The sequence below is a fragment of the Malus domestica genome, chromosome 16 (genome assembly GCF_042453785.1).
Source record: "Malus domestica chromosome 16, GDT2T_hap1".
In the NCBI taxonomy this organism is placed as follows: domain Eukaryota; kingdom Viridiplantae; phylum Streptophyta; class Magnoliopsida; order Rosales; family Rosaceae; genus Malus; species Malus domestica.
This window is the reverse complement of record NC_091676.1, coordinates 31,107,987-31,117,997: the sequence shown is the minus strand read 5'-3', so window position 1 is coordinate 31,117,997 and position 10,011 is coordinate 31,107,987.

Sequence of the window (10,011 nt, the reverse complement as noted above, 5' to 3'; positions counted from 1 at the left end):
TGAAGATGAGATGATAAGAATTGGAATCGTGAGACATAAAGGGAAGTACTCTTTAGCCGTTTTGGTAAAAGAAAATTACGCCATTTGATTATTGAGTACTCTCATAATTTTATGGTTTTCACTTATCTAATTTGCTCAGCATATGAACTTTGGTAGGGCTTGTAATTTCTGCTTAGTTAATTTCTAAGTAGTTACCATTTGATAAAATAACAAAATGAAACACTTGTGGTCCTTAATCAGTGAATAATTCAAGTAATCTTTAAGTAATTTTCTTGTGTGTGTAAATTCAATATCAGAAACACATGTTGTCCATAATCAGTGCATAATTCTAAGTGTCTCACATCTCTTCTTATGAGATTGTTAAAGAGCTCATGTATGACAATATTTTAATATAAAAATGAATGGAATTAATTTTGATAAGGAGATATGTTGTTTGCTCAGCTTTGGTTTCTACTTAGACTTAGTGCATGGAGAAAAACAAAATCATGGAATTTTATGATTGAGTTTTAAAATTCTGGTCATGCGTGTGTAATGATTCCATATACGTATCATCTTAATATTTTGGTCAAATAACTCTAATGTGGGTTTCGTTTGATTTCTCAGTGATTGAGTAATTATTTTATTTTGTCTATGAAGTTTTATACCGATTAATGTTGATATTTATAATAGAGAGTTAATTAGCTTATGAATTTTGTGTTAAATGAGAATTAATCTTGAGCATTTAATCTGCAAGTTAATTTGAGAAATTATTGTACTATCAGAATATTATGTTTTAAAGAGATTCCAACACCATGAGCATGTGGGGGTACGTGTGAAGTTACAAATTTTTAGGAATATTACATTAAAATATTACTTCAAAAAGACAATGTCTCGTTGAGTGTGATCACGTGTTTCTTCTCTAGGTGGTGGAATGATAACAGGGAAGGGAACATAGAAAATTATAAAGACGATCCACCATGAAAGATGAATTTATTGAAAAGGACGCATATGTCTGGAGAGAAAAGTTATATAAGGTCATTGCCGAGGCTTCCTTTGAAGCGTTTGTTGTACTGAATTATCTTGGATTGAACTAACTTCAGGGACTAAGCTTGACTGACTTAGATTAGACTAAACTGGACTAACTTAGTGAATCGTTTGGTGCAGTCTCGAATTAAAAAGCAGGATAACGAAATACCATCACATTCATTACCCAAAAGAACAACAAAGCAATTCAGAACAAAAATCATACATTTTTTTTTTTTACATAAAATTATAAAATTTTCATTTAATAAATAATGATGTTATGAGCTACACATATGATATGGAGTCATCGAATGAAGTACGACGCTGTGTATACAAAATGTATATATATGTTCTATATGATTTCTATTCGGCATACAAACTCAACTCAGGATCTTCTCCCTTCTTCCAGTCACTAGTGGACTGGTGCACTCGAGTCTGGACTCTCAATATGTGTTCTTCACATATCGCATACGAAGAGAGCTTAACCTCGTGGCCGAAGATAAGGACACGCCAACATTCCTCTATGCACCCAGCATGTGGAAATACACTTGAGGTGCCCACCCATCCAGCTAGTTTAGGAGAGGTAAGGAGTGATAGTAACAAATCGAAGTTGTGACAATTCCTACAAGACCTCCACCGAAGACTTCTTGCCAATCATTCAGTAATCATCACACGAGAGATTCCCACGAGAGTAGCACATAGTGATGGAAGAAATACAATGCAAAGCTTTGCGGAATAGCCTCTGTGATCAAACACTTTGATCTTCCCGGACAAATACAATGCAAGAAAACCAAGAACTGCAAATAAAAGTGAAGTATTTCAGCACAAGGAATCAAACAACAACAATTTTCTGCATTTATTTACATTAGTGAGATTAAATGAACAATTGTAAAAAGCAATTGAAATAGAATCTGAGGGATATGAACGGGAAAGTACAACAGACTAAAACAAACAACTGAACCCAGTGCACTAGGCTGCTGCCATGCCAACCATTGCAGAGACATTGCAAAGTCATTGCAAAGTAGATACATAGACAAACAATTAATGAATTTGACTCCAAGTTATCAAATTTTATTTATTAATAATTTACCAAAAACAACACCCAAACTCCAAAGCTCTGCATATGCATCTCAATACTTTGTCCTTAATACTAGTTTTCTAATCAAAAGCCTTGTATCTACATCCAAAGCCTTGCATATACATCAAATTGTGGACGTGATAGGAATAGACAAGAGCACCACATGCCGAGGCACACAATTCTTTGTCCTTAATACTAATTTTCTATTCAAAATTTGCACCATAATTATCATTTACTTTCCTCATATAACATCTAATTAATGAAATTAATATGAACAAATGGGCAGCCCCGTGCACCAGGCTACTGCCATTGCAGAGTCATTGCAAAGTACACAGACAAACAATTTGAACGATGCTAATAACCCATCAGCCTCAGACCACTTAGCCACTACTGATTTATGAAATTCAACCCAAATCAAAAACACCCAAAACCACAAAATTCAAGAAAACTAATATTATCTAGAAAACTAACAATCTTTGATGTAAAAATTCCAAATTTTCACAGTTTTCAAACCCAAAACAACAAATCGATGAAAACCCAGTAATAATTTAATGATCTGAAACAAAATTGAAAAAATAAATCATCAGATTTGAAATTTACCAGACCAAGAGTAGATGATGACGGGCAAGATATGAGGGTGAGCAGTACGAGGATGACAGAGCAGGAAGATGAGCAAGAAGACGAGGACGAGCGACAATTCTCTCTCGACGATGACGAGCTTAGGCAGTCCTGTGGTATTTGGGGTCCTCGCTAAGAATTCCTAGCGAAGGAGATAATCGGAGCGAGTGAGGGCTAATCTCCTTAAACTTAGTCCCTTTGCCTACCAAATATGGGACTACACTAATAATTAGTGTAGTCTAGTCCAATGAAACTTAGTGAGCCCAAACAAACACCCCCTAAATATATTTGAAATACTATTAATTAGAAATTGACGTATGGTGAGTTTTACATTATTCTCTTTACATATGGCAATGCATATTAATTGCCAACTCTTTTATTTGCTATGACATTTTAATGTGATGTATCAGAGATATTCTAACTTGACATGCATGTTGAAGAGTTGAGGCTAAGTGGCATAAAAACCTTTCAGTTACATCCAAATACATAAGAGACTAATTTGGTCTATTAATGAGATTTTCAATTCGTTTAAAGCGTGCAACTAATTGATATATCAATGTCTCTGTACTGTATTTATATAATCAAAAGTATCTTTTCATGTATCTTTTGATGCTTGAAATTATTTTTAAATTGTATGGAACTAATAATGATATTGTGTTTGAGATTTGTTTGATGCTTAAGTCAAAGCTACTTTAAATTAAGGAGAAGGTGATGGGATTTTTAATGACCCTTGTGACAAGTGAGATTACAAGGACACGAACTGTGTGCTAATGACATTTACAAGGAGCTGAGATTACATATATACTTGAAAATGTGGGGGTATTGTTACCTGTGATCATTAATATCATCTTATGTGAATATGCATGCAATTTTGAGAATAATTTCCTTGTCACTTATTTTATACGAAAATGAGTGTGTATTAACCCTGTGATATTGAAATATTTTTTTGGTGGATCCTTGATTTGCAAATTATGAATATAGCTTGATTTATTTGGTCAATTGTACAAGAGTTTGCACATAATATATTTGAGCAGGTTCACTATGAAACACCAGCTGGTAATCTTATAAAGAAGACAAAATGAACGACAAGAGACGAGTTCTTTCTATATCTATTATTGAGCTGTCCTACTATTTGTGGAAGATACCACTTTGTCTGCTTTGAGATATCCCACCATTTGTAGAAGAGACTAGCTGGTTCATTGTGTGTGATATCATAGCTATGAGGGCATTAAGCTAAATGCTTGTGCATATGTACTTGATATAATTGTTTTGACATCAGAATTGGATTTAGCTAATCCTCTGACAAATCCACTAAGCTAAATGCTAGTGATGATTATGACATCGAGGGGGGTGAGACGTATGCTTATAACATCGGTCAAGAGTGATGGTAACCCAACCTATGTGAATGGAGATCCCATGAAGTAGGTTCATATGGATAAGAACAAGTTAATTGTTGATTGGGCGTGCATTATCAATTTATGTCTAATGTTATTATTGTTGAGAGTCTATTCCTATGGTATAGATAATGCAACTACTGCAGTGTCTAGGGTTGAACTTATGTTCTTAATGAATACCATAGCCTATATATGGTGGTGTGCTTGACTGTAGTGCACACTTGATGGATTCACCTATTTGAGTGTGGGAGTGGGGCCGCTTCCTATGAAAACTTAAGCAGGTTCTCTAGATCACTCATGAATATCTAGGTGGCCGCATGGCATATTCATGCCAACTCGCTAGAACATGCTCGATTCCGAGGATTCAATGTGGATGGTTAGTCCTATGATTCAGGCAAATAAATATTGGTTCATAGAAAATTTAATTTTCATAAAATTTTTGTGAGTTACGGCTAGTTCGTCCTAAGGCTGGTTCATAGTCCAAAATACACCAGTTCTAATGTGTTGAATTCTCATTTTCCTTTGGTAATTCCTTGTCCTCTTTAAACTTGTCTTACTCAAATTCCTTTTGATATTCGATTTGTATTTTGAAATATGTGGGGAATTGTTGAAATTTTTGATTGGGTATTTCAAAATACAACTCCTCATTGTTCATGTTAATAGCATTCTTAATGATTTATTTTAATCTCACACTACTAAGAATAACTTCTTGGGCGACGAAGGGGAAAGCATCCCGCAAAGTCCAAAACCGTCGCTGGAAACATTGGGCGGCAAAGAGAGCGTCGCACAAAGCTTGTGACGTCAGACATTGCCACTACGACGAAACCATTTATTAGTGTCGCTATGATGACCAACAAGAAACGTATATTATTGTTGGATTTTAAGCAAAATCCGACAGAAAATGGATGCAGTGGTGGATATAATAAGTGACAGAATTGCCAACGTCAGGAAATGAATTTTCCGACAAAAAATACTCTAAAACCGATAGAAATTGTGTTGGATATAACCGATAGAGCATATATTAATAATGAATAAATAAGAGCCTTTATGTCGGCTAAAACATATAGAAAATACTAAAATCGACAAAACTTCTGTCGGATATAACCGACAGAGAATTTATTAATAAGAATAAATAAAAGCATTCTTGTCGGATAAAATGGACAGAAAATATATTAATAATAAAAAATATATAAACCACTTTTTGCATTTTCCATATTCACTACATATTCCATATTAACTGCACTTTCTGCAAAATTCCATATCCCCTGCATTGAATGCATTTTCCATATTCAACATATGTTTCAAATCCTTCCTCTCTGATGACAACATGTTTGACAGGGGAAGAATTTGTATGGGCACACCAAAACTATCACGGTTACTAGAATTCAAACTAATAGATTTCCTCGTCAGAGCACTTGAATCCTCAAAGCCAATAACTTCTACGTTGATTCTTTCTGAGCTACCAGAGCATTTACCAGCCTGCCCAAAAGCACTGCCATAGTACCCTCCCCTTCTTGGGTTCTTGTTCTTCTTGGCCATGACCAAATATCTCAAAGAATCTCTTAGCACTATTCTTTATACCATAACAGTGATTTTCCAGTTAAACAAAAAGCGGTCAGCTAGATTGCTTAGGAAGGAGCAATAAAATTGAAGAGGTTGCATACCGAATCAAGGAGCTTTCTGATTTCAGTTGTTGATAAATCGAGGTAGTGCAAGAGCTTCAGCCTCCCAATTGAATCTGGCAATGTGACAACTGTGCTTGAACTCATGTCTAGCACATGCATATACATAAGTGAATGAATTATTTCACCTTGTCCTTTCCAATAGGCTCTTAGTTGCAAGTATTGAACTGGAAGTAAATGAGGAGAGAACAAAATGAGAAGAAATGAGGAGAGGATAAAAGGGGGAAGGGAGAAGGCACCAGCGCAAGGAAGAGATGGAGGGGTTTTATTTTGAAATTTTTTCATTACCGTCGGTTAAAATCGACAGAAATATTTTTTAAAATATAAACCGACATAAAAAAAAATTGGCGGCAAATTTCCCTCCCAAAATTTTGCTACGATTTAAAAAAATAAAATAATAATTGTTTGGTTTAATAAATAAATAAATAATATGTATTTAAATAGAATACGTTTTTAAAAATTAAATAAATACTTGTTTGGTTTAATAAATAATAACCCATATAAAATATGCAATAAAGAAACAAAAAGATAATTGTACAATGAAAATGTCATCACACAAACTAAATATTGTCTAATCAATACTTGAAAAACATAAATAAAAATTTAGCACAAATTACTTTTCCCACTTCAAAATCTAGGCAAATTTAACGGAGATATGCATTCTACGAAACTAGTTTCAATGATCTAACTGTCAAACTTGTTTGTAGATACTACAAGATCGCATACATAAAAAATCACAAAAATAAAACATTTAGAGATTAGTTAACCAAACAAAAGTTTTCGACGGTTAAAAAAAAAATCACAATTTAACGGTTATTTTAGCTCTGGTTTTCATGATTTTTTTACAACTACACTCCTCAACCCTATAAGAAAGCAATGAATGCATTCGATCTTCAATTTAAAATATTTACACCAGTGGATACCACAAAATCTTATTTTATACTTAATGGAAGTATACTATTAACTTCAAGTGTTTGTTTAATCTACCGTTTTGACACGATATGCATTCTACGAAACTTTTTTGAACGATCTAACCGTCAAACTTATTTGTACACACTCCGAGATTGCATACGTAACAAATCGTAAAAAACAAACATTCAGAGATTACGTAATGGAACAAAATTGTTTTACGGTTATAAACGAAAAATCACAATTTAACAGTTATTTTAGCTCCGATTTTAATGATTTTTTACAACTACACTCCTCGACCCTATAAGAATGCAATGAATAAATTTGATCTTCAATTTAACATATTGACACTAGTGGACACCATAAAATCTTATTTTATACTTAATGGAAGTGTAACATTAACTCTTAAGTGTTTATTTAATCTACCGTTTTGACATGATATACATTCTACGAAACTTTTTTCAATAATCTAATTGTCAAACTTGTTTGTACACACTCCGAGATTGCATACATAAAAAATCACAAAAGACAAACATTCAGAGATTAGATAACATAACAAAAGTTTTCGACAGTTATAAACGAAAAATCACAATTTAACGGTTATAACCGAAAGAAATTGACTATTTTATTATTTTAAAATGTTATATTGATTAAAAATAAATAAATAAATAAACACATGGTTTTAATATCAAAAGAGAGATGATTATCACACAACCTTCTTAATTTATGATCATAAGATTAGATATGCGGCATGGTTCATGCTTTCTGTACATTTCTCAACGTACTATTCATTTCTCAAAGTTCTATCCATGAATGACCATTGTACTCTGTTACTAGCCACGTACAATATTTTTTCTCTCTTTTCTTTTTTCGCTGGCAGCACTTTTTGTTCAAGCATACTGTAATTAATTGCAGTGTTTGGGGAAGAAAAGAAAGTAAGAAGATGAAAAATTACACTTTGGGTGAATTATTGCGATAAAAGATCCATACTTTCTATCCGACCACACATAATGTTTCAATTTTGAAATTTATAAACTAGGAAAAGTGGAACTACTTTCAAGCACTCCCTCCTCTGCAGTGCCGAAGAGAGAGGCAAAATTTAAAAGCGTAAAAGGTTCCAAAAAGATGTAGGCAACCCTTTTAGATAGTAGACAATATTAATGTCATTCATAATTAATCAATACAAACAGGCCCAGCCAAGGCCCAATGCAACCAGGGCCATTGTCCAGGACCTAAAATTTAAAGGGGCACAAAAAAAAGTCCAAATAATTAGGTATAAAAAATATATATATATTTGTTCAGAGCCCAAAATAGGGAATGGAGGGCAAGAGGCCCAAATTTGACAATGAAGGGAAGGGCCCAGGTTTTGCAGGATTTAAATATATATATATATAATTGGACCGGCCCAGGTTTTGGCCTTAAAAAAAATAAATAAATAAAACAACAACAATGTAAAGGGACCACTTGTCCCCGGTCCCCCCTCACCATTAACCCTAATTCCCCCTTTTCCCAATTCCCCACCCCTTTGTTTCCCCCCACTTGCCGTCTGTTATTTTCCCACCCCACCCACCTCATTGTTTCTCCATTGCCATCTGCGCTGCTGCAGCTTCTAACCCCGACACCACAGGCCCACATATCCTTATTTTTCTCAGCCACAAGTCCCTGTCGCCAGTTGCCATTGTGCATTCACGAACCTGAGTAACTTTTGAGGTAATTTGATAAACTAATTTTTAAAATTTGAATTATTAATTCATAATTTAAATTAAATTTTACAAGTGACATAGAATTATATTATAATTGATGTATATAATTGTTCTTGTTGATGGATTGAATTCTTGATTGATTGAATTATTTGATTTCATATGTGTTAGTGCTTTTATAATATGTTAGACCATATGTGTTAGTGCTTTTATAATATATAATAGATGTTATTGTTTTTATAATATATAATATGTGTTGGACTTGGAATGATAATTTTAATAGGAAATTTTTTTGTTATATTATGTGTAGGTAATTTTTACAAACAAATTATCAAAACCATGTCTTTTAGGAAACAACTCTCTGGTAATATAAAAAGGAAAAAAAGGGCAAAGGATAACGAAATTGCTGAAAGTTTAAGAGGATCTCTTAATAATTTTTTTTCTACGAAGAATGAGTTGGTTGAAAATTTGAGAGAAAATGATGTTGGTGAAGAGTCACAAAATGATGTGGTTGTATATGATTGTACTTTTGATTGTCGGGGTTTAGGTACTATGTCCCCCCCGTTGTATATTTTCTCAAGTAATATAATTTGGGCGTGAGGGCCTAGCCCCCCAACTTCGACTGGGTTCTAGCCCTCGTTAAATATTTTTTTTTAACATATGTTTTTGTATTAAAAAGGGGCAAATTTTGAACTTTCGCACTAGGCACCCAAAAACTCAGGACTGGCCCTGAATACAAACAATTACATAAAAACGTTGCATAATAGGCTCATTATTAGTAAAAACAAAAACATATATCTTAATGTAAACAACCAAGCTATCACTCAACCATTGATCTCCCATTTTGTTACGTAATGGTGTTTTGACAATATTTATAGCAAAAAATGCTCTCTCCACCCAAGCTAATGTAAGAAGCTTATATACTAACTTGTAGCTTTCACACCTCCTAGCCTTCACCATTTCCTTTGAAAGATCACTAATTTCTTTCGATAATGAAAACTCACTATGCATCTTCAAATCATGAATATAACTATCAAATTGTGTTAGAATTTTGAGGTCCACATGATTAAAATCTTGAGGATAAGGTTGGGTGAAATGATCTACTGGCCAAAAAATGTAAAATTATTCACCGGGCTCAAACATGTCATACAAAAGAAGCAATTTGATATTTACCTCATTGAAGTATCATTCAATTCTTTAAGTTGCATATAAAGGAAAATAGAGGTCCACACGATAGTAATTGAAGTTCGTGAGTCTTGGAGATTTATGCTTTAATTTTCCAGGTATGAAATGTAAATCCATCAAGTTAGGAACATTAATATCACTTTTCTCTTAAAACTTTTGTTCATCAGGAAACAAGTCCTCAAAATCATTATGTCTCAAGGATTAAAAGAATACAAGATGAAATAATTTTAAATTTTGAAAATAATAACAAGAATTAAAAGGGAACAATAACAAACATCAACCTATTGTTGCTCTTTAGTCTAAACAAATGAGATAGAGGGAAGATAATTGAAATGGAGGGCTGGTTTCTTTGGGCAATAATGTTTAATCAACTAAACCAACGTTAGTGCGGTTGGAAAGGAAGCCCATATCAATAAATTAAAAAATAAAAAGGAAACTAAAAA